Source organism: Zosterops lateralis, assembly GCF_965231275.1.
Source record: "Zosterops lateralis genome assembly, chromosome: 6".
Lineage (NCBI taxonomy): Eukaryota > Metazoa > Chordata > Aves > Passeriformes > Zosteropidae > Zosterops > Zosterops lateralis.
In genome coordinates this window covers 44,880,795-44,907,266 of record NC_139761.1, presented here as the reverse complement: position 1 = coordinate 44,907,266, position 26,472 = coordinate 44,880,795, and the positions used below count along the sequence as shown (strand labels likewise).

At 46.9% G+C, this 26,472-nt stretch overlaps 1 protein-coding gene across 1 annotated transcript in view; it reads right to left on the bottom strand.

Annotated features, from left to right (window-relative positions):
- The window catches only part of LOC310910586 (USP6 N-terminal-like protein), a 75,695-nt gene extending 49,697 nt beyond the window's left edge, over positions 1 to 25,998 (bottom strand). The window contains exons 1-2 of the mRNA XM_083863418.1: positions 25,932 to 25,998; positions 13,881 to 13,962 (exon numbers count right to left, since the gene is read on the bottom strand). The gene's annotated coding sequence lies outside the window, so the exon portion shown is untranslated. The remainder of the gene's footprint in view (positions 1 to 13,880; positions 13,963 to 25,931) is intronic.
- Between the last annotated feature and the right edge of the window lie 474 nt (positions 25,999 to 26,472).

Here is a 26,472-nt window from a genome sequence, read left to right as displayed (position 1 = left end):
CCCTTTCAAAGCATCCACAAAGCATTTGCCTGAATTCAGACTCCAGAGCAGCACAGTCAAAGCAGTCAGTGGATCATCATGAAATATTAAGCTGTGGGCACCACAAAAAATGGTACCTCTGTACTGAAGCAAGAAAGAAAACAACCTGCAGGACCCACTGGTGTCATGCAAACCATAGAGCAAAGAGCAAGTCTTCACATTGAAAGATCATAAGAGAGCAGATAAAAAAAAGTTAACAAGGAGGAGAAAATATTTCTTCCAAGTGACCCACAATTGTGTTGTGGCATGTTCTGCTACTCAGAGCAAGTTATAGAAAGTATCTGCAAAGTACCATGGAAACTGCAGGAGGACAACACCGGTGCAGCTGTTAAACCTCGAGACTCCTCCTTCCCTGAGGATCCACTCCAGCTGTCAACCAGGGGAGGGGATACTGGCCAACCTGGACCTTGGCTGGAGCAGGTCTTCCACTCTTGAGATACCATACATGGGCATTACAGCAAAGCTGGGAGAAGTTTGGGCTCCAGCATTTAAACCATTTGACCTGACATCTTAAGAGACTGTCTCTGACAGGGCTCTGAAACACAAGCAGAGCAAGAAGGGAACACAGATACTTCCAGCTGTTCCTGCAGAGAACATCTTTCCTGGACAGAGGATTCAGAGGGGAAATGTTTCCTCTGGTGCAGAGCCCCAAGCAGTGAGACACAGCACGTCCTGTCTTCTCCATAGCATGACACTCTGAAACAGAAGCTGGAAGTGTTCAAAGAGACAAGAACAAGTGCAACCCTTCATCTACTAAAAGACAGCTCAAACTCCAGGAGGGAGATCCTCAATGCGTGGCACAAAATTTATCCAGCATCTACAACCATCAGCCCATTAGAAGACACACACACACTCATCATGATTGGGCCACAAACTTTGTAAAGGAAATCTGAGGGCAAGAGGCTGCTTGGACATCCCTGCCACACAGACCATTGCAATCTTAGATGCTGCAACAAGCAGATCATGCTTACAAACCTCTTGCATCACCAGACATGATGAACTTCCAGGAAGACAGAGCAAGATCACCTCTCTACACCACAGCTTTCCCACACACATGAAACTCTCCCAAAAGCCATTAATGGGTAGCTGATGCTGGAGGGCTGTGAACATCAGGGCACTCCCAAGGAACAGGAAGGCAGTGCTGTGCACACTGCTGAACTGAAGGAGCTTTAAGCCACTTTACTCCTGCACTTCTCCTCAGGCAGCTGAAGTGGTGACCAGGGCACCGTTTTCAAGCTGTTCCTCTGTTTCACTAAGTATCTGAGTCAAAACCTGGCACAAAGAAACCTGCCAGGGTGTCTTTGGGTGTGTTTTGCCTCCAAAACAAAAACATCTTTCATTAACAGTGGAAACATTCACAGCAGAGAGAAAGCTGATCCACTTTACTCAAAGGCTGCTCTGTCTGTCAGAAGATGCATGAACACAAGGTCTAGGAAACAGGCTAATGGCTCACACAGAGGACACCTTTATCTCCTTGAACCAGGAGCAGATCCAAAACCAGTAACACGTAGCAGAGATCCTTCTCCTTGTGGCAGTCAACCCTCCAGAACAAATTAACAACAACAAAATCAGACAGGCCTCTTCTTCTGAGGGTTTTCTAGCCACTTCTGCTTTGAGAGAAGAAATCATAAGGACTTTATGCAGATCATTCAACTTGTCCTCCAAGACAAGCATCTTGTCAGCATTCTGCCTGGATGTCAGACACTGCATGTGCACATAAAAGGAAGCATTTTTTCACTGCTGTAGCTACTTTCCAACAGGCTGACAAAATGCTTCTGATTCTTTGTGCTCCTCTTGTGCTTCCCATCCTAGAAAGCTCCTTAAAGTGTTCATGTACACTAAGAGCACTGAGGTACTCTCACAGCAGGTTACTTGCTTCTGACTGGAAGAAACCAAGAATTTTAAAGAACTAAAATGACAGGTTACTAGAATTTCATGAGGATTGTCTCACCAGATGCTGGTTAAATAAAAAACTGAGCTCTCTGAACACTGCAGGCATTAATAATGGGAGTGATGATCGCAAGTAGAAACTGTGGGTCAGTCATCTCTCGCTCCACAGAGATGTGCAGATAAGCAACATGGCACTAACCAGCTCTGGGGCTGGCAGGGCCCACTCAGCAAAGGGTGTGAAACCCATTGCTATTGGGCAAGGTGCACACAGAAACATGTTATGCTTTGGGGCTGATAAATCCCTCAACTGAGAAGGTTAAAACCAGGACATCCCATCAAAGGGGTCTGTGCATTCATGGTTCCCCAGCTGTGAGAAAATGAGAGCTGACAGCAGTGCCAATACAAGCAGTCTGTCCTCTCTCCTGTTCACTAGGTTTATGTGCCGACAATGCAGCCTGTGGGCACATTATACTTCCTCTTTGTATTTGGCATCCAGCTAAAACAACCCTTTCTCTTCTTTCTTCTCTCACCTCGAACCAGTTGGGCTTCTGGCAACTAGGAGAATAACCAGAACAAACTGTCCTGCTCATGGGCTTGCAGGGATGCATCCTTAAGCCAGCATTACAAATGCTGTGGTGATAAAAACAGTAACCTAAGCATCACTGCCTTGTGCCAGACTTTCCAACGAACCAACCCACCTCAGCCTGAAGTGCCCTGAGGACCAGGGCTCCTCTCCTGTTGCCATGGAGAGATGCTCATTCAGAGTGGCCAAACAAGTCCCTCAGCACTGCCACAAACCGGTGCCACACTCTGCTTACTATGCAAAGTGAAAATAGAGGCCAACGCTGGGGCAAAGTTCCTTCCTTCATTCCCACAATACCTCCCATTGCATCGAAAAGAGAACCAGAGCTGCCCTGGAGAGGCACATCTCAACCCTTCTAAACAGAGCAAGACCAGTCTTTGCTGTCCTGCACCCTAGCTCAGCACCATCAGCCACTTCTCATTACCCAGCCTGCTTTTGCCTAGGATAGCACCACAGAACCATCTGCATCACCATCACACTATAAAGTGCCTGCCATCTCCGAGTTGCAGATTCCTGGCCAAAGCAACAAGCCTTTGGAAGTCTCTGATGACTTGTTTTTTCCTCCCTCACCTATATCAGTTCATCTGAATAGCAGATGCTTCCTTTGTTAGTTTTGGTTTCTGTTTTGTTCAGCGGCTTGCTGGCTTTTCTTATTTGAGCTGCTCTTAACAAAAAGCCCAGCTCGGGGCATGGTGTGACCTGAGCATTAGGAAGGCTGGCAGATTGCTCTTTTTTGATCTGCTAATACAGCTGATTTTATTCCTCTTCATTTCCAGGGAAGAACAGCTCAGCCCCCAGGAAAGAGATACAGCAATTACACTTACCTCAGACCAGCAGAGCATTTTAGTGCAGAGCTTGCACTGAGCTGGTGCCCTCCAGCATCTGCTCTGTAGACAAGAGCACACCAGGGGACAAGCTCAGCAAATGGAGAAAGCTGACAGCTCCTTGCCTCTTTGCTGCAAAGGGCATCCCAAAAATCCTCTCAAGAATATCCAATAAGCCTCTGTTCCCCTGCTACTTTCATAAATTGAAATTCTAGATTTGGAAGGAGAAAAATATGTCACTGAAATTAATCTAAAGACTTCTCTTTGTTAGGATCACATTTCCACAAAAAAGGAGGTGATTGCCCAATTTACAGATCAATGCAGCTTTATAGAGTTCTCAGTAAGCACAACCACTGTGACTTTTCAAGTGTAGTCCAGTATCTAATCCTTCATTAGATATATTCATAGTTAGGTATAAATATGAGCAGTTACATCTACAAATGAGGTTTTACATAGGTAAAAATTCACACTGTATACCTTTTGCAGGGTATTCTTATCAATATATGAATCGTATTTTCATGTGTACAACTGCAACTATTAAGAAAGCATTAGGCATCTTATACTCAGTCTAGTGGAAGGTGTTCCTGCTTATGGCAGGGGAGCTGAATGAGATGATCTTTAAGGTCTCTTCCAACCCATACCACTCTGATTCTATGATCTAGCTGCTAAATTATTAACATCGAGTCTGTTTTCCCATGCATCATCCTTGAGGCTTTTGCAACCTAGTCAGGAACAGCAGGGGATTATTTTATCACAGATACCAATACATACATGAGGGAGGAAGTACAGAAGACCAGAACTACCTTGTACCTTTGCAGCATGCCAAACTAGAAGGACAGAACCAAAGTGAACCTTGGTTTGTAAAGGAGTTGTTTTAGCTAGACTAGTACACCCCTATAATTACCTCAACAGCATAATTAATGAGTTATGGCAAGATTATAGTAACAGGCCCTTTAAAAGGTGTGCCAGCTGCCAACCCTATCTGTATCACTTTGCATGACAAAGTGTGCCAAGCCTGATATTCTGCTCAAGCAATGGAAAAAACAGCTTTTCAGGCAGATCCCCAGGACAAACACTCACAGGCAGACACAGCAGCTGGTTTTTCCACAGACGCCGAGACATAAGTACGCTCGCAGGCTTTTCCATACATAGACAGACACACAAAGTCCCTTGACTCAAAGAAAGTTTAATTCAAAGGGTTTCCATCAGGAACGCAGGAGTCTCTTTCACAACATGCCTGCCAAACCTTCAAGGCTAGAAAGCTCAAGCATGGACTCCATTTTTAATTTTTTTTTTCCCCCTACAATTAACACTGTGGGTAAAAAAATAGCGTTGGCATCAGGCTACTTACAAAAATGTTCTCTCTCAACACTAATAGTAAAAAATGTTCAAGAGAGCTTTCTAGTTAAGATAGAGGATAAGCTAATTTAAACACAACCTAGCCCATCTGAAGGGATTTTAATACACCAGACACAAGAGTCAAAGCAAGAAACTACTGCAGCATGAAGAAGTCTACTGGTCCTCTTGCCTTGGATGCCTGAAAGGGATTTCCCTTTCAGTGGCAGAAAGAGAAGAAAACAGCACTTTCACTCAGAAATAATATTCAAAATGTCAAATATGAGTCCTTCTGAAATTTTCTTTTTTTTAAATTGACCTCTAATTCTAACCAGATTTTTCAAGGAGGGGCATAATCAAGTTCTTATTACACCTTAGGAATTTTTAGGTAATGATGACTACATCTACCTAAGAGATGCTGCAGTGCCAGGGTTAGGTCCTTTAGTAAATTACCTTTTCATTTAGCCTACACATAAAGCCTTCTGAAGGCTGAACACCAGTATTTTCGGCTGGTATCTGAAAACAGCCAAAGGAACAGCTGCTTCAAGCAACCTTAAGGGAAACTGGATTAAACAAGGAAAGAAAGTGCATCTTTTCCTATGGAAAGAAAAGTCATCACCATGCTTGGAGTATTACTCCAGGTTGATATAAGCAAACAGTTGTGGAGAAAATGGTCTTTGTACTTCATACTTCAACATTGTTTTGAAGAGAAATAATTATTATCCCTCCATACCTATCACAAATCTCCTGAGAGGGCCTGATACAGTATGGCATGACTTGAAAGGAGAAAAAGGGCTGAAAAAGGAGGACAAAAGCTCCTCTGCTCTGAGACCAACCCATTGCCAATCCAAGCACATATTGCTGTCCCACCACAAAATCCAACCAAGAAAAAGCATCTCCCAAAAATACCCCAAGGGTTTTAACTGCAATTAAAAGAACTTGAGTTTGCAGTTTATACACACGAACTCGGAAGAGATGCTCTGACAAACATTCTTCTTTTGTGGTTTCTCTAACAGCATCATCATGACATCATTAAAGGGGAGAAACTAATTTGTTCAACATGCAGTTAGCCTCTAGTCTCTTAATCCTTAAGAGTCCCAATAAATTCTTGAATACTCAGATGACATGGAGGCTGTTTGGACTAAAAAAACCACCACTGGTTTCTCCCATGTGGATTTTATTATGAAATTCTGTTGTCACACTGAGGGGAAAACAGCTAATTCAAAGGATGAAAGAGAACAAGGACTTGAGAAGAGGTTATTAATCTCTACATGTGCCCCATTCACTCCCTCCACCCTTTTACCCTCCCCATCTTGAGGGGAACTATAGCCAAAGGAGCGCATTGTTTGTCAGAGTGTATCCACATTGGCTGGTCAGCTGCAACAAGTACTGGGACTGCCTGTTCAGACAGTTACCACTCAAAACCAATCTCCTGAGCATCAGATCACACACTGCAAACGCTGCAAGGTCACGGTAACAAGTGGCAGCTGAGAAGATCGTAGTGACTTGCTGTGGTTGGTGCCTCACATCCTGTCCCTGAGCAGTTGGCTCACCACAGCCCTCTCACTGCTGGATCAGCAGACTCCCGGGACCCAACAGGCCAGAAGACCTTGTGCCCACTCAACAAGATCAATGATCATTGGAAGAGAGGGGAAGAAACATCCTAGGAAACATCACTGCTATGCTACAAGTACCATATACCTGGGCTGATGTAACCTAAAGCTGTTCACCACTATTGCAGAGGAAGGGGGAAAACCCAAAAAATGCAAATCAACCCCCATCTCAAATAAACAATATTTAGTTCCATAAAAACCTGAGTGGATAAATTCTTTATTGCAACTCATTTTAAATTAGGGAAGCCAATTTAAGTGTTTGCACAGCCAGATCATCATGCTCTGAACAAACCAAGGGAGGTTTGCAGATGTACACCATGCTGACCACAGGGTTCAGCTTCTGAGTGCAATGTAGGTAAAGAGACACTTCGGTGCAAAGCTATGTCAAGTCTGGTAAACACCATAAAGATCCTATTAATAACCTCTTATTTCTGCAGGGAAATTGGGGGAGTATGAAAACAGGCATCGATCTGGAAGAGTGGAACAGGTTTAACATGTGGGATGCTCTGTAGAAACTGGTAGTAGCAGGTTATGTTGCTAGAAATGTTTCAACAAAAGTTAACTCTGACAAGGTTATAAAGTCCTGCTCAAAGGTGAATTCAGCACAATCTTAACTGAAACTGGCCAAACCCAAGAAAAAGCTATCAAGAGCTCAGAAACTCCAGTGTGAGTGCTGCAAACAGCTTTCCTGCCTGGAGCTTTGAATATGAGTCCTTCTATAACAGGAAAGAAATATTTTCTGCAAAGTGACCCAAAATACTCCAGAAGTATTTAGGAGACTGCTTTCCCCTTTTTCAAAGTCAGAAGGGGAAAAAAAGCCCATAAAAGTGGAATACAATGTGAACAATGACGAGCTATTCATTCCAAAATAAAAGCTGCTTCTGAGAGAGAAGGGGAAATACCCGCCACAACAGCTTTGGAAAACACTGCCCAAAACCCTCAGGAAAAAAAAAAAATAAAAAAAGGAAAACATACTTTCAGAAATGATAAAAGAATGATAGAACTTTATCAGAATGATAAAAGTAACACAGAAGAATTACAGCAATTGCATATTAGGAAATAAAGACCAAAAAGAAAATCACCATGGTCAAGCCATTTATCCTGGCTCCCATAAACCAGGTATTTACTCAGTTTAATCCAGGACTGCATTTAGTAGAAAACTGGCACAGGGGTTTTGGCAGCTGCTGGCACTCACACCATGCAGGGTTCCACTCCCTGATCCTCCCCACTCCAATGCTCCCACAGCTTCCACCTGGATGTGGGACAAGCCCAGCCACCATACCCGGGCTGCTGGCACCACGCCAGGGCAAAAAAAGAGTGGAGGATGGATTGTCAATCCCTTAAAAAAAAAAAAAAAAAAAAAAAAAAATCCTCTTTCATATAGATGCAACCTGCTAAATCCCTGAGGGACTACACTTCTCCTGGGTGTGCTCCTCACCATGCCACACAGAGGTCTGGGGCTCTGTGGGGCTGATGGCAGCACTGTCAGCAGCATTGAAGGCTATGCATGTGCCTGGCCCTGCCCTCCTAAGGAATGCTTTGACAGTCTCATTTCCACTCAAAACATGACCACTGAGGGCCCAAACACAGCTACCCTAGAAATTATTTTTTTCGGCAAAATGCATATTTCAGGAATGAGTTAATATACTTGGAAGGAAGCACTAGACACCTCCTTGTACTGGCATCTTTCCAGCCTCTCAAAGCCTACCACCAGCCCTGCCACAGCAGTTTTGCAGGGTTAGATAAATAAAGAAGGAAATAGACAACAAGCCACAATTCTAGGAACTTACCAGAAACTTTTGCCATTTCAGGTTGCCATTTTCACCTTTTTTTTCTCAGCCTCCTCTTCCTGCACCCTGGCACCCTGGTGTGGGACCCTCCACCATCCTCTCCAGGGCAGTTAGAGAGAGAAGTCCAACCACAGCTGCACAATGGCCAGCTGTGACTTACCTCTACATCTTCTCTACAGCTAAAAGGCCAGGAGCAATGCAAGACCACTCAGGTTTTATGGACTGCACCATCCACAGCATCCTGGAACCCAGCAAGGGCTTCAAGCAAGAGGCTGTAACTACACTTTCATAGATCACCAGCATACCAAACCCATGTTTTTCAGCAATGCTATTGTTGTCCTCCCCTTATTGTTGTCCTGCCACAATATCTCAAAGACCTAAAAGCACTTATTATTTATCAATCCAGCAATTCTGAGAGCTACTTAGGAGGAAAAAAACACCCCAACCCATATCAGATGAGACCAGCAGGACTCCAAGGCAGAGCATTGGCACTTGTCTGGAAAAAGTGGAACCACTCAGACAGTCTCAAGGAAGGAGCAAAGCATAGCCAAAACCACCCTTAATGAAAGCTATACCTTTTCTCTGAGGAAAACAAACAAGTGAACTACTTGGAAACTCAGCCAAAAATAAAAAGTAACACAATCCCTTTTGAACTGATAAAATATGAGATAGCCCACTGCATTCCCAGCTTAGAGAGAAGAAGCAGAATATTCTTACTGTTTAGATTCTTTCTAAATCTGGGATATGTTTTTTTGGCAAGCCTGGATTTCACCTGAGGGTAATACAAAAAGGAACATAAAAAATCCCAATGTGAATGACAACTGAAGAGCAGCCATCTGTGTGGGTGTCACTCTTTCCAAACAAAACTTGGAGTGAAAAGGGTTTTACAATGAGCCAGCCAAGAAAAGGGAAACTTCATCAAGAATCACAGTGGGATCTGCCTGGGGAGTATGCTGCATGCAAGTACCAGGGCTAAAACCACCCCCCTGCCCACTACCAGCACTCTTCTGAGATGTCCATCTGTCCACTGTTCCTTATCTGCCCTTTTAAAAACTGCAGTGAAAGCTGCTGGGGAGGACACAACGTGTGGCAAGTAATTACAGAGCAAAGCAGAGCAGAAGCACCTCTGGGGATAAGCAGCAATTCAGGCAGTCACCAAATGCTGACCCTCCATGAGGGCTGCACGAGCTCTCTGCTTATGAAACCAAGCTGAGGGGCACTGGCACAGCTGTGCTGGGAGGGCTGGGTAAGCACAAACTACAGAATGCCCACAGAACTGCTCACCTGCACTAAACAAAGATTTTAAAAGTGGTAATCTGAAGTCAGCTCTGTTCTTTGCTGCAGGTAACCCAGAGACTGCCAGAATTCCCTCTGCTGCACCGTCCCATGCAGACATGGGTTCCAACATTCAGCCACAGACAGGGCAGCTCCTCACCTGCCCCAGTACCTGGGACTGGAGGCTACCAGCCAAGTTCAGATCTCAGCCTATTTAAAACCCAGCACATTTGAAAGGCACAGGGGCAAGCTAGAGCAGATGGAGTGCTGAATTAGACTGCTCAACCTCCATTTAACTCCTTCCAGAGCAGCTCCTGTTACACCACTGGAGACAGGGTATTGATTCAGACACTAGCAGTTTACATGCTCCTTTGGGCCAAGCCAGGACGGTGATTTTCAGTGTATTTGCCAGCAGATTACAACATTTGCCCACATACTCTAAGCATAGATCAAAGATACCAGCAAAAATTCACTGATAAAAAAAATATTTTCCTATCAGAGTACTCAAAACTCGAGGTGGACATCTCCTCCCCCATAAACTCACCTGTCTGGAACAAAACCCTCCTGAGCATCAGAAAAAAAAAAGCTGACCCAGGGATGCCCTGAGATTCCTGCTCATTTTGTAGCAAGGCACTGTTAGAGGAAATTGAGCTGAATATTGACATGCTTAAGGCCATTTAAAGCAGAGACTGGCTTTCCTAACACATCAGTGCTCTTCCAGCCTCTGAAGGCAAGAGACAGAGAGGAAAAGAATTGCTTTTGGGGAGAAAGCACTAACAAGATAGGAATTTCACTGAAATAATTAGCAATGTAAGGAAAAACCACAAAACCCAACAACCCAAAACTTTCCCTAAGGAAAAGCTTCAAACTTATGAAGTCTCTACATCCACAGGCCATCAGTTGTATGGCAAGCATGGGGCCAACTGCTGCATCAACACTGGGGCACACAAGATCATCTGCATCCCACACGGACAGGGGGTTTGCAAATAGGTTTGCAACTAGGAAGTCCCCAGTGAACTAGGGAAAATTGAATAGCTAAACCAATCCTGATGTGCCAGCTGATACAGATGGTTTTTAACAGAAAGATACTAGCAGGCCTTTGGAAGTCATAAGCCCCTCCCCCAGAGAGAGGAGTGTCATCTCAGCATTTATTTTTCCCGAGGTTTCTCAGGAAGCTTGGCAGGAAATGGTAGAGACTTCCCCCACTGCATAAATTCTTTTATCAGGTTAAATCAGATTAATTCCTTCAGGAAGATTACTGCTCTAGGCAGTTGATGAGTGCTCCTACCTTGATTGTCATGGTGCTTCTACCCAAATGACTGAAACAGCACTTCAAATTTTGTTTCATCCTCAATCTTTTCACAAAGATGCAGGTCTGTTACCTGCAGGTAACATATACCCACTTGGACCAAATGCAGAATACACCTAATGTTACTACTTCTTTTTTTTCTGGTTTCCAAACATTCAGAAAAAAAAATTGGAACTGAAGGATTTCTCCTTTTTTTTAATGGAGTCATGACAAATTTGCTGTGCAATTGTCTCTTGGAGGTTCAGGGCAGGGAGAAAAGAAAGATAAAGCAAACTGCTGGAGTTAACCTGCAGCAGGAAACAAATCATTTACATGCCCACATGTGGAAACAACTCTCATTTTTCCAGACTAAGTACCAAAGGCTTTGAACACAGTCATCCACTCTCTGGTGTCATTCTCAGATGTCTGGTGTGTGCAGCACTACCAACTAATGACAACAAAGATGACTCTGTAAAAGGAGTGGTGGAAATGTCTGAAGAGATGCAAGACCAAGAAGAAAATATCCCTGCACCCCTGAAAGGTTGCTGTTTGCATGAGAAATTAGTACAAGACCCAGAGTGGTTAGAAGCAGTTGGTGAAAGCAATGAGGCATGTGAAGACAGTTTGTCCCTGGAGCAGCAGCTGCAGAAGAGAGAAGACAGCTGCAGCACTGCCCCAGGACATCCCATGTGCCACCCTATTCATTTCAGGGTATCTGACAAGGGTACTCAAACATGGGCATGATACATTCCACATCATCAAAAAGCTCAACCCTCAAAAAGCCTCCAGTGGCCTCAAACATGAGTGCAACAGGACAGTGCAATGCACTGCAGGGACAGAACTTTTCCCATGGATGCTGAGGTTTAAGGTGACTTTGCTAATTCACCTCTCAGGGTCAGGCCAAAAGGCTGGCTCATTGGTCACCTGCCCCTGAGCAGCATTTCCCACCCACTGCTGGTTAACCCCTGTGGCAGCTGTCAAAGGAAAAGCAAGAGCAACCCAGATTGCAGCAACACAACACTGTTCTCAACTTGCATTACCCAACCCTTATGCTCTCACAACAGTGTCCTAAGCTGTTTTTCAAGTCAGCATTTAGCTTTTTTGCTAGCTAATATAACATTTCCTCTCCCTTCCCCCAGTCCAAGGATTTGGCAAAATTACTTCTGCAAATCCCACTGCAAATGCTGAACTTTTGCCAGTTAGACAGGGAAAGTCTTGACTAAAAATAAACCATGTTTCAGAAAATAGATCTCCTTCCAGTACAATGAAGTAGTGGATAATACATGCAAGCAGATCTGCCAGGAGAACACAGCCTCCAGATTCATACAAGAATCTCCTCAAGCTCAATAGACAGCTGCAACTCCTGTGACTTATCTCATCTTAACAAAAAAACACGGGGGGGTTGGGGGTGGGGAAAGGAGAGAGGTAAGGTTGAGGGTACTGAGATAAATCAACTTTCATTCTGTGGTGGCAGGAAGAGAAGTGCCGCCACCACTACCACTTGCCTGCATCCCCAGTGAACCAAGCTGGTCAAAACCCATACAGGAGGGAGAGGACGGCATTCCCTGCATAGTCACTACAGAAGGTGAGAGTTTGTCACAGGAAATTTGCTGCAATTCAGGCATGAGAAGGGAATGATCTGGGATTTTGCCACCTGAGTCACCAGGAGTCTGGCACACTGACTCAGTGCTGGCTCCCCCGACTCAGACACACCTTGCTAGCAAATGGAGGCATTCCTACCTTTGCTGTTCCCCCTATTGTGGTTTTCTGTTTAAGAAGAGGCCTTCTACAGCAGAAAGTTAATTGAAGAAAAGGAAAGCATAAGGAGAAGCATGGGAAGCACAGGCAGTGCTCAACCAACCAGTTCTGCTTTCAGCTCCGAAGTGGAGGGCACATTTGCTTGCACGCTGTGATAAACCCCGGGAAATACAGGAGAATTAGGTGGAAAACAGCTCCACCCTGACTCCTACTCCTCCAGCACGTCTGCAGCACCGCCCAGACAGTCCTGGATCAACCAGGTTTTCAAGAAAGATCTCTTTCCACAATGAATCCATTTCACTTTTTTAGGGATCAAGAAAGCTTTATGCAGCAAGTTATGATTATATCCTTATACAATCAAATGGGCCATTCAGACAAGCTAAATGCAAGGCAATGCCATTTTGATAAGTTCTATGAGGGATGAATGTTTGCAAAAGGAGCTCCTTTTGCTCCTAGGGCAAGCTGAAGGTTCAAGCTCAGTGTGCCAGGCCAACCCTTCTTGTCCATTAACACTCCCACAGCAGGATCATCTACTTGCTTTTCAGACCTCCCCCAAGGAACCACAGATGGCAAAATATTCCACTCCAATTCCAGTTGCACACACACCCCTAATCATCTGGGAACACAATTCCAGATAATACAATAGAAGACTGCAACCCAGCCCTATATTTTCCCCTCCTCAGAGTAATCCAGAAACTGAAATTGAGATGCAAGCAGATCTGCTGGTGGCATAGCAAGGGGCATGACTGAAAGCATGTTTGGCATCTCAGGGACTTCACCCGACTTAAGCAATGCACTTAGAATGTCAAACAGTTGCAAAGAGCGCAGATTAGATTTTTCATTTGAGCACTGATGCCTTAGAGCAATAACAAACCAAACAACTCAGGCAAAAGGATGCACAGGGCAGCGCAGGGGAGGCACCACTCCACCGCCCCTGAGAGCAATCAGTGGCAGAGCACAGCAGTAATTATCCAGGGAGGAATAAGCTGCTACAGGCTGTTCTTGCCATACATTAAGAAAACAAGAGCAGATTTGTTCATGGTTGGATACCAACAGGCTCCCAGCTCCCTCCCACCCCGCTGGGGATGCGGATGCTCGCCACGGGGGAGCTGCCAAAGGCCAGCGGAGCGGGAGGGCGCAGCAGCCGCCTGCGCAGCCGCGGGCTCGGCCGGGATTCCCCAGCTGCTGCTCCGGGAAGGAAAAGGCAGGGCCTGTGTCAGCAAGGAGCACGGCCTCCCAGGAGCTGCTCTGCAGCAATGCTGTTTTCCAGCCCTCTCCTCAGAGGGCTGTCAGCAAGGCTAAATGCAAACCTTATCTTCTGCCTGGGTGTTTTCACAAAACCTCTGTATGGAAAAAATAACTATTCACTGCAGAGCAGTCTGCAGCACGGGATCCATTCCACACCCATCAGGCAAACGCTGCAGACATTTCACCCCTGGCCACACGCAGCCCCTCTGCCCCTCACCAGGAACACGACAAACGTACCTGTTCAGAGCATCAGCTTCTCCTATAGCACTGACAAGGAGCCAGAACACGATTCCCATTGGCATACAGGAACTGGCAGATCCTGTAAGCATTAGAGAGAATAGCAGTTAGTGACATTAATAAGAGCTGGCTGGTGAAAAGGAAGGTTGCCAAAGCTATCTCGCAAGAATCAGGGGGGTGTTAGATCCCTGCCCTGAACACACTCCTGTCTTGCCCTGGCATCATAGCAGAGGTACGTGGCATGAGGCTGTCAGGGGACTTCTCCAAAATCACAGAAGGAAGCCAAAGTAAAAGGCAAGATAATAAATCCCAAACCAAGGCTGTTCATCCAGCAAAGCCTCCTCAACAATCAGTGAACTGAAAATAACATCTACGTGGCAGGGGCAGAAAAGAGGCTGGTAAATGGGATAGAACAGATCACCTACAATGCCCCTACTGTGCTCCCTGAGATACTGCTGAAGATTTTCTAGATAGCACCTGTGCAATTTCTTCTAGTTTGCAGAGAAGGCAAATCCTGCATGATGTCAGAGTCAGGCTGCTTCCATTTTTTCATCATCGTTATTGATTCCTTGTTATAGTTTCATAATAAAAAAGGCTTTATATTATCCACTGATAGCTGTATAAAGCTTTTGTACCTTAGTCACACAGAAGACATTTAACCAGAAGTCACCTCTGTGGGCTGCAAAAACACCTCGCTTTGGGCATTTGAAGTGCCTGCTGCATGCCAAAGAAAAGATAGCAGAAATGTTTTACTAGAAACAATTCTAAGCAGCCACAAGAAGTTTTTCTGATGACACAACTGAGGCAAAGGTCACCACATCTAATGCAATTTTACTTTTCCCATCCTGTTCATGCAATTTTTTGGGGAATAGCAAGAAACATGGATGAGGGACCATCCTCACTGTAACACAGAGAGGATCTGGAAGCTGAGGGAGGTAAGGAAACAGTGAGACAACGTCTCTAGTCAAAACACCAAACCAGCAAGAGGAAGGTACAGAATCAGCCTGACAGTGTCTCATGTACTTCCTGCCAACTGGACTTCATTATGTACTGTGAGAAAACTCATGCAGCACATTGGTTTACCTTGGACTGAGAAAGAGAGACTTGCCTGCTTTGCCCAGTCTCTTGCAGGTGATTCAGAGACCTGTCATTGCCAGCTGGTATTTAAAGAACTGAGAAAAAGTCTAATCCGTTTGTGGCTCCCCTTCACTCATTCTCCCCTTTCTCTTTTCCCATTATGGAAGGGCTGAAGGCATTTCTAATGATGGAAACAATGCTGAAGGCCACAAGACCACAGTACAGACCTTGGACTCCAGCCTCAATCACAAATTCTCCATCACCCTGCTGCTCTACATTAACCAAAACACATGAGTTATCCACTCCTGTTATGCACCTTCAGGAGGGTCTTTTGTTGTTCTTTTGAAGCCAGTAAATGAACACTGTTCAGCAGCTCTCCAAGGACAGAAATATCAGGATAAATTCAACCTGGCCAATAATATTCAGTAGCTTATGTGTAAGGTATGGAAGCAAGGAAATTCATACCTTAACTTCACATGGCTTAACTCTGAAGGGGGGGCTGCTTTAGCTTTGTAGGACTTCATCATGCTTGCGTCAGGGGTCAGCACATGGGGAGTATCAACATGGCAGCCATACAGACAACCTTTTCTCCCTTCCTCCTCCAGTTCCTTTTCCATTTGACAATTTTCTCAATGCAACTCCTACTCTGAGACAACACTGCAGAAACATCACTGGCAAAGTTTTAAGTCCTCGCTTCCCAGTACTGCCAAGCAAGGCAAAAAGAGATGCCTGAAGCTTTTGTAAGTGCTGCTGGATTTAATCAAAGCCATATGAAGGTGGCCTGGCTTGCCTTTCCCAAAGTAACTGCAGCTCTCAGACAAAGCATTTTGTCCCGCAGCAGACAAATATACTGGAAACTCAGTGGAGTGCCAGGGATTCAGACTGCTCAGCCTCCCCCTTGGTTCCCAAACTTCCTTCTCACAGGGCCCAGCAGAGTCACTTGTCCTAGGGCTGCTCCTCCCCAAGACACGACCAGGCTCCAGGCAATGCAGAGCATGGATGACACACTCATGACAGCTAAGCTCCTCTGCCACCTTCCTGCACTCCAACTGGTCCATCAAAATATGTATTTCTCAGTGTCATCACCCCAGCAGACCCTCTGTCCTTGGCCAAGATGACTCCTTGCTTGTTGCAGACTGAAGCAGTGCTGCAGAAACACAAAAACCTAATGCAGCAAACAAAGATTCAGCAGGGTTTATAAAAAGGTTATGAAGCAAGGCAGTAGAGAACAGTGATACTGGACGACTACAAAGATGGGATATCCACAACTTCACAACATCCAAAACACCCACTGTTCCAGTGCCTCACCAGCCTCATCACAGAAAACTTCTCCCAAACTTCTCTCTTGTATTCAATCTAACATTCTCCTTGATAGATTCAACAGGAAGCTTTACTTAAAAGCTGTGCTTAAAGTCCTCCCAGAGGGAAACCTCCCCTGGGTTATCTGGGAAGCCAAACTGGCAGCATGTACATGAAACCATCAGTCAGCAGTGCCCCACAAAGAACTCTTCCAACACTGCAGCCTCCCAGAAATATGAACACACTTGGCAATCCTTACCACCCTTTTACATGGAAGGAAACTGGAGCAGAAGCAGGACATGTTCTACCAGGGGCTACACAGCTGCTCTTCAGCAAGCCATGCCCACATGCTCAGCAGCTCAGCTGATCCAAAACTACCCTCTGCTGCCACAACAGACAGTTCTGCCTTTTCCCTCCCCCCACTTCTGCACATCCCAGTCATCTCTACACTAGAGGTAGCAACCATCATTTGCTTGATCCAACTGGAAGCCACTCCAGAAATAAGAAAATAAAGGGGAAGAATTTCTGGCAGGAGAACAGCCTGAGATCGGCTAAAGCTGATGAGAAGCATGACCTCAGAAGTATGGCACAGTGGTACATGTGGAAACCTAGAGGAGGCTTCAACCTATCATATATTTGTCTTTGCATAGGGGTAAGTAATGTAAAATCAGTTTAACAGCTCCATTCACTACTGAGCATGCTCAGTCACTCACTTTTCTAAAGGCCCATCCAAAACAGCCTGGTGATTTGCTCTCTGAGGTCTCCAAACTAGGCTGATGCACCCAAACAGCAACACACCACAGCTATGCAAGCCCTGCAGCTTACCGAGGCACAGGAGTAAAACAAAATTCTTCCAAAAGGTTTGGGGATATTTTTGGGGGGTGGGGGAAGGGGAGGTGTTTTGTCATAGCTGAAGGGTGTTCTCAAATGGTTTCCAGGAGCAGAGGAGCAAGGACAAGCATATGCAAAGGATCTGGCAAAAGCTCTTAAGCAAAGCAGACAGCAGGAAGCTGAAAGTAAATACGCAAAGCCCTTTGCAGCACCAAAGTTCAAATCCATCTGGATATTTCTAAGGCTGTCACGGCAGCCCATAGAAGGGATTTTCCAATTCCTTGCAGAGAAACCCTGGAAAATAATGATGGAAAAGTAGAAGCACAGGCTCAAACTGTAAGCCAGACCTTCATCCCAACATGTGACCATGAGTGTGGAGGGAGGAGCACAACACAGCCCCACACGGTCCCCAGCACTGGGAAGCCTGAGTCCTCTCCACCCCACCCTGCTCCTCCTGTGGCACAGCTGTGGATGGAGGGGGTGCAGCAGACACAGGTGCAGCTCAGGGTACCTATCAGAGGGGCTGCCAGCACAAGCCTTCACACCCCAGCCAGTCACCTCACCTCTGAAACCAGCACCAGGAACCTGAAAAGGTTCCCAGGTCCCCACCTGAAAAGATCATGCCACAAAGCCACGCTGAGTGCAAGGAGCTGATCCATCAGCTTGCCCAGAGGTCCCATGCAAGCATCCCAGCAGCAGTCTGATGGAGCTCCTTACAGAGGGGAAGGAGGCAGAGCTAATCCTGCCTTGTTTTTCTGAGTTACACATTAGTCACACAGGGCCCCCAGGCAAGCCTTGCCGTCGATGGTTGCTGCGTGCTCCCACTGAAACCACCAACTCTCGACAGGAACAGACAAGCACAGTTCAAAAACTCACATTTGAGCCTCCTTTACACACCTTCCAGAGAAATACCCAGAGCCCCCCTCCACTTAACACAGCTGTTTTTTCCCCCCCACCAGAAAAAGCACCAAGTGATTCAAATTGAGTTTCCATGGCAGTAAAGTCAATTAACCAGCTACACATCTCCAACTGACCCATTCCCAGTTTTCCTTATAACTGTTACCATGTAGACCACGTGCACACCCCCAAAATATCCCAAAGCATCCTTAAGAAAATCATGAACTTTGTAATACAGCTCAAGCTTTCAGCTCTATAGAAATGTATCTTAGTTTTTAAAAAAATAAACAAACCACAATGGATCAATTCAGGTCAATTTTTACCAAGAAGAGCTTCAGAGGTCAGCTGCAGCTTGGTGTAACCACAGAGCTCAACGTGAAACAGGACACAAGAGCCATCACGTCACACATTCATGCTGGGGACCTTCCAGTTTCCTGCACGCCACTTCCCAGCAGCAGGGACCTGGGGCAGAGCACAGCTCCTCAGCTTGCAGGGAAAAGCAGCCCATTGCACTCACCAAGACACCAGTGACCACTGATAGCAGATGGAAACAGGGCCCACACCTGTTTCTAAGCACAGACGAGCTGCCAAAGCAATCAAGCGAGCAGAGCCCTTCAGCTGCACCTCCAGAGCTCTCCTGGCCGGTGCCACAGCTCTGCTTTCCCCACTGGCTCTGCAGCACCAGCAGGAATCACCCTGCAACACAGTTTTGCAAGCAGATGCCTGCAGTGGAAGCAGCCTCCAGTGCACAGCCTCTTTGCTCATTTTAATGCAATCTCTTGAAATCAAACAAGAACAGCTAAATTCATTCTCTCTGAGCTCCGGCAGGATACTGCCTAACCCAATCTTTTCATTTCAGTCTGCCACTTCCAGCAGTCAGAGAATATGGAGCAGGAACATTGTTTGAGCCACAAACTAAAGACCAGAGATGCATTTCCCAGGGGCAAATACCCCTCCTGCCCAGCCTCTCTGGGAAGAGACCTCTGTCCATTCAGCTGTCCCCATGGCAGATCCAGCACCCTGCTGTAGTGCAGCCTCGCAGGTACTGATCTGCTTGGATATGCCAAAGGATGAGGTCAGTGGAGATCCAGCTGGCATCCCTGCCCAAGGCAGGAAAGCAGTAAGGGAAGAGATCCCTGTAAAATCCAGACAAAAATCTTGAAAAACTGTTTCCTTGGACACAGAGGAGGCTGACAACAGCCCACTGCCAAGGAGGGGCAGAGATACCCCCTTGTCCCTCCTCCCTCCTGTTCCCTCCAGTCTGCTGGAGGGAAAAGCTCTGGCTGCCATGGAGCCTCTCCCTGCCATCGGACCAAGTGCTGGCACATAGGAGGGCAAGATGACAATTATTTCCATCCAGACCTTCGGATGTTAAAAGCATGGTGAGGGCAACACTGCAGGGAAGAAAACTCTGAGTTCTCACAAGTCTGCAGAGGGCCAGAATAGCTGAAGGGATTTATAGATCAAGCCTGAAAACACACACACACACACTTGCTGAGTCCACCCCTTGAATGTGGCAATTTTTTCCACAGAAACTGGATTACAGCACCCTACTTTAGGAGGTGACTAATCACATTTTAAACACATCAACTGGAAACAAGTTCAGCCCCTTCAGTGGTTAAGATCTTGTGAAGCTTATTGGTTTTCTCAGCTATATTTGCATATGCCCCCTTCCCACTGCAAATTCAAGTTCCACCTGCTGCACCTCGTGGCATCTTTCTCTCACAGCATGGGAGACCCTGAGCAAACTCCAGCCAGATCTCTTCACCATATAGAGGTATCAAAGCACAGCCATCAGGTCACCCTGCCAAGCCTGCTGTGGGATTTACACAATAAACTCAAGGCAGGCAGAAGGATGTATCAGGCTCTGCTCAGCCTCCAGATATTTAGAGCATCTCTGGGAGGTCAAGTGATGGTCCTACCAGCCCTTTATCCAAGGGAGCTGAGTGGTGGGTGTCTGTCCACCAAAGCTACCATCAGCCTGGTCGGCTCTGCAGCAAACCTGATGGGAAGGCAGTTGTGGCTCAAAAATACATTGGTAAAGAAAAAAATCCAGTGCCAGGCCACCCAGACTGTGGCAGCACCAAGGTGTCTCAATTATGCACCCAGGCCACAAGAGCCATCAAACAAATCAATGCCTTGCAGGTCAGATACAGGCTTCCCAGTGAAACTGATACAGCAAGTCAAGGAGCAAAGCAAATAGTGAGGCTTTGAACTAATTTCAGTAACTTCATCTGGTTAGCATCGTAAGCAGCAGCAACAGCACAGGTAACACTTCTGACTCACTTTGTTACCATCAGAGGAATCAACACATTACATCCTTTCTGACAAATCCCCCCCCCAGTCATAGATCAACACTCTCATGATCACTTTTGACTCATGGAACTAAAGGGGAGGGAGGAGAGATACTGTAGGAACAAGGCATCACAGTTTTCAAGAAACTGACTTTCTAAATATGCAGGTCATTTTCCTACCTGCTCCTTCATCTAGTTTGTATTGAAGTGTTTGACAAGACATATAACTCACTATCAGTGCAAACTTGCTCCACACAAGCCCAAATCAGATGTCGGAGCTTTAAAAGAAGGAAAAGAGACACTCAAAATTTTAACTTAGGGTGAGAAAACCACACTAGTAAGCTAAAACTTCTGTAGTTAGCTATGATGCAAACAGGAGAATTTTTTTTAAGCAACTGCAGTAGCTCCGACTGATACTGTATCCCCCAACATCCTGCCACAGTGGTGGTGAGCGGCAGATGTGGCTCTCGCATGCACGACCCTCACTGATCAATGAACAAAACTGAAGCCAAGGGGAGGCAGGAGATGCAAAAACTCAAGACAATCTGCTTTTGATCCTGATTTCTGATGAGTGAATTGGCCCACAACATGTGCATGGAGAAGGCAGGCATGTCTGCACAGCTGCTACAGAGAGAAGCAAGAGGTGCAGGAGCAGGCTGCAGACTCAGGCTGGCTGTCCCAGCCACTGCTATGTCACCACCAAAGCACGCACCTCACTCAGCTCAAGGAGCCACTCTCCCCCACACCTCTTACAGCAGGAGGTACCAGCAAGCTGCTGAATACACCAACAAACAAATATTTTGAGCAAGCTGGCTTTAGTTTTCCTGTCAGGAGGCCAGCAGAGACCTGAGTCCTAACTAAGGAGATCAGATGTGTACTGAAGGACACTCAGTCAAAACTGGAGTGATGGGGACACACCAGGGGCTGAGCAGCCCCAGTAGCTGCTTCTTCTTCACTGAACTCTTTTCCCCCACTTTGGACTGATGACAAGGAAAATCCTTCACTGAGCTCCAAAAGATGAGGCAAGTGATTTATTTGCTTGAACTTTGAGGTACCACAGCACTGGGACTCACAGGGACTGTGAACTCCCACCCTGCTGGACACAACTGCTCAGCTGCTGCCTGCGGCACAGGAAGCTCCTCTGCAGAAAGCTGAATGGTGCTGGCTCCTGTGTTTCATTTCCAGGATCCAAGCCACAAGGAGAGCTAAAAATATTCCAATTAACCAATTCCTTTTCAACACAAGACCTGATGATGGTGCCACAAGGGTATTACACAACTGCAAACAGGAAGATGTGATCTGCAAATCAAACTAAGAAAAGTGACAAATCAATAAAATATTATTTCAAAAAGAAATCAAACTGAGCAAACAGCTAGCCAGGACCGTAAGCTCTGAATTCAAGCATGAACCTCACTGCCAAAAATGTAGAGAAGCTTGTGCTACTTGCAATTGTGGTGGCTGGCTCTGAGGTGTTTGCAAGCTTTCTGGTGTGACACACACAGGGTATATAATTTCTGTTCTGCATTGATTATACACAGACAGCTCGTTCTGGCTATAGCCCATACAAGCTGTCTCCTGGATCAGCTGGCTGCTCAGCATGGTGCCATCCTGCATGTCAGGAGTTAAGCAGGAAACTTTTATTCCCTGTAAAACCCCTTGCACAGACAGCTGTGCTCTGGAGCTAAGTATTTCCTCACATGAAAATTTAACAGCAGATTTTTTTATCACTGCCCAGTCTTTGCAGTGATATGTAGGCTTTAAACACCGTCTGTAGGTAATACTGGAGTACATTACTCACAGCCGTGCACCCGGGAGAACCAGCAAATCCTCTCCGTTTGAGCCCCAGCGTCAGCTTCACCATGGAATTACATTTATCTCTCTGGCACCAGGCTCTCATTAATGGAATTACCAGGCAGGCTGCTTCAGACTTAACACTTGAGAGAGGCGGGCCGGGATGGCTCCGCTCCAGCCTCAGCCCGCAAAGCCGGCACTGTTTCTCCATCCTCCAGCGAGCTGCCACCCCAACGAGCCCGACCCCGTGACGAGAACCAGGGAAACAAAAGGAACAACCCTGAACTGTCCAGGGCAATCAATATCTTTCTAGGAACATCCAGGCTTCTTGCCAGCTTTCTTCCAACCCTGATTTAGCTCTTCTGCAGTGCAGAGGGGGATGGCACGCGCAGGAGCAGCCCAGCGGGATGCGGAGCCGGCAAGTGTGGCTGGCACTCGAGCAGACACTTAGGGGGGAGAATCCACACCAGGCCCTCTACAAACACAAACCCACAGCTACCGAGGGCATCCACCCACCTTGAAAATCAGAGCAAGCACTCCAGTCTGAACACTTGCTTCAGAAATAGCCACTGCTACTTCCAACAGGGAGGTGTACGGTAGCAAACCAGCCGAGATTGCTACCCTCGGCACACGAGAGTATCTTGCACATTCTAGAAATCTGCCTTCCACCACACAGCAGCTCTTGCAGTGCCATGCTGAGCAATCTGCAGCGTGGCATGAACCAGCCCCTTAAAGAACCCCTGCACTACTCAGTAAAATGGACAACTGGGATGTCCCAGGCTGCCAAAAGCCAAAGGGGATGTGACAAGCAACGCTTTCACAAAGCTGCACTCATGACTCTACAACTTCAGCATCTGTGGGGGCTGTTCTTTACACACAGCAGCTGTAGGCTTCTTTAGATGGCATATTCCCAGTCACGAGCAAAACAACTTCTATAATCTCAGCATGGACTGAGCACAAGGAGAAAAGAGAGATCCACCAAAACCTGAACAATATTTGCCCAGCGTTGTTCAGGAGCACAGCTCTGCCAGAGCAAGTGGAAGACAGAAAGGAGAAAGCAAGCACGAAGTTTATTTGCAGAGCACAGACATGTCCTTCCAACACCTTGAGCTGTGGGAGCTGAACTACTCTCCCCTGTAATTAAAATGAAGGAGAGGAAAGCACAGGAATTACTCCAGCATGACTGTGAAGGACTGACAAGCTTTGAGTTTCAAAGTCCACCTTAACACACATTCTTTGGTGCTCTTTTAATTCTAAAAAAAAAGAGAAAAGAGGTTTTGCTGTGGGAAAAGCTGCTGTACAACCCTGTTATTTAACCAAACAAGGCACAAACGAGGGAGGGCTGTGGCTGGGGTTGACCAAGCGAAGCTGAAGACAGGCCTCTCTTCCCCTTGCCCCTGCATTTTCTCTGCCAGGAGCTCCCAGCAACACGATTGAGAGGCAGACTGCCCCGTGACAGGAAAAACACATGTAACACCAGGCAGTGAAACCTCACATCTGAGAGCATCTATGCAAAACACAGCCTGAAACAGATTTTCCAGCTCCACAGAGTCAGCCAAGCCAAGCTGGTGAAACGCTGTCGCGTGCATTGAAGGTGAGATTCCTCAGCAGGAGAGACTCTCAAGCATCTCCTTGTTTTCTCCATATCAGAAAATAAAAAATAATTAAAAATATATATATATATATAAAAGAAGCAAGGGGTAAGATTGTGGGGTTCTGCAGCTCAGGGTGATGTAAAAAAGACAGGTGGACATGAGAAAAAAAATTACACAAGTGTAATGCTCTCCGGTGTGGCACCCAGGGGAAAAGCTACAAAAACTTTCTTTTCAAAAAAAACAGTAAGGGTAAGGAGCCATCAAAATCATGAGTCAAGCTCCAAGATAAGAAATCATACTGCTGGATGGGTGCGGCTGCCTGCTTGCTTGGTCGCTGTTGGGTTTTTTCTTAAAGATAAACATGTCTTTCAGAACACGTTTGTTGGCCAATCTCCTCTCTGACGAAAAAAAAAAACACCAAACCCGCACAGAAGGAAGCTCACAACCGTGAAAACGATAAATGAAAGACAGGAGAGTTTCCGAAGAGCTCTGAGGTCACGCCTCACAGGCCCTTGAAAGTAAGATGCAACATCTCAAAAAGAACAAAAGAGGAATAAATTTAAAATTCAAAGTATTTCAATAAAATATCATTCAGAGAACCTATTAAGCAAACTCTGCAAGAAGCAGACCTTGAAACCTGTCAAGGAAAATAAATAAATAATGTTTTGCACCTATTTCATTTGCAAAGCTGTTGATATATAGGAGTATTTAATCAGAAATTCATAGTCTGGAGGAGGATAGCTCAGCAAACGCATCCCAAAAAAGTAACTTGTATATCAGAAGCAGAACTAAGGCAAACCCCTCAGGAAGCATGTAAAATTGAGCAGAGAATGGTTTTGAATCCAACAGAATGATAGCCTGAACACAGCCAAGGTAGAAGTAGGAAAGTACTGCCAGAAAGCAAAGTGTAAAGCACCCAGGAACTCGATGGAGCAAAAGCCACAGCATGTCCCATCACTCTGACCAAATTCCCTGCTGGCTCAGGGAACTGCAGTGACTTGGTGGCCAGGATCACTGCCTGCAGCCTGGCCAGCTCAGCCCAGGACTGTGCTGCTCCCCACACTGCCAGGTGTTAAACAGCCACCACCGAGATTATACAACAAGGTTACTTTGTGACCGCCTTGGTTCAGAAAGCATTTTGCACTGGCCACCAACGTTTTTTGGGTTTTGTCTTGTCTGACTCAAGAACATCAGAGGGGAAGAAAAGTGACTGAGCACAAGGCAAGATATTTAGGTTTTTAACTGAGTCCTGGATATCGCTACTGCTGAACTCAGCTTTAACTAAACGCTGCAAGCCCACCAATAGCTTCATCTTCCTCAGCATAGTGCTCACAGAGAAATAACCCAATGCTCTCATCTGCTTTGCTATGGACCCCTTGACTGAGGGTATCCCCTTTTCCCGCATCCAAAACAGGCACCAAAATCCCATCTGGTCAGTGCAGCTCCCCAGAAGACTCCAGCACATGCCCCCATCTGCCATTTCGACAAGTACCTGAAGTTCCCTGCTCCAGAGCCAGCATCTCCTTTCTTGTCTAGCAGAAAAATTATTGCCTTTAACTCTACTCCAGCTGGAGCACAAGAGCAAAACGGAACCATTTCTTGAGGGAAAAGACCTCACGATTCACTACGGTGCCAGATTTCCCTTCTGTGGGTGTTGTTTTCAAAGCAGACATTGCAAAGCAAGGCGGGGAGAAGGAACTGCCCGCAGCAGGTTTGCTCATCCAGGCACTTGGGCATCCCAGCTGCTGCAGGCACGCTCAGAGAGCCAGCCCGGATGTCCCGGCACGGACGGCAGCAAGAACCGGGGGCTGCCCGGGCAGGCCGGTGTCACCCCGAGCCCGCGGAGGGCGGTGCGGGCCCCGCGCCCCCAGGGCCCTGAGGGGCTGCCCGGCAGGAGAACCCTCCCCGAACCGTACCCGGGGCCACCCGGGCGGCGCCCTTCATCGGCCGGGAGGGGGGCTCGACATTTTGTGAGGTTTTTTTTGTTTGGTTGTTTGGTTGTTCTGAACTCAAGGCAGCCCCAGCGCGGCTCAGAGGAGCAGGCGAGGCCCCTGGCAGAGCCTGTGCCGGGTGCTCCGGCCCCCGCTCTGCCCTCCGCACGCACCGCCGCCCCACACACACACACAGAGCCCTACGCATCCTGTCCCCCAAACACACAGCCCTTCGCAGCCCCCCACCGTTCCCGTTCCCACTGCCATCTCGTTCCCATTCCCGCCCCGTTCCCGCTCCCGTTCCCAATCCCGCCCCGTTCCCGCTCCGGGTCTCACCGCGGGGCGCATCCTCCTCTCCCGGCGCGCGCCCAGCCCGGCCCGCCGCCGAGCCCCGGCCCTGGCGCTCCCGCGCAGGCGCGCTGGGAGCCCCGGCCGGGACGTGTAACGGCCGCCGGCACACGGCATCTCGCGAGAAGTGACTATGTACCTACTGGTTAGACAGCGTAACAGCACGGGGAATTAGCTCAAATGGTAGAGCGCTCGCTTAGCATGCGAGAGGTAGCGGGATCGATGCCCGCATTCTCCAGCTACTTTTCCTCCCCTCTGTTGCCAGCCTGCCGCCGGCTTCCAATGCAAACCAGAGCATTACTGGTTTTGCCTTTTTAAATTCCTTATATTCTTATTTGCTCCCTTGACATTCTTAAAGGCCACAGAATATGCCGAGTTGGAAGGGGGTCACAAAGACCATCGAGTCCAACTCTCGGCCCTGCACAGGACACCCCAGAAGTCACCCCATGTGCTCAAGAGCATTGTCCAAATGCTTTTTGAACTCTGTCAGGCTAGTGCTGTAGCCACTTCCTTGGGGAGCCTGTTCCAG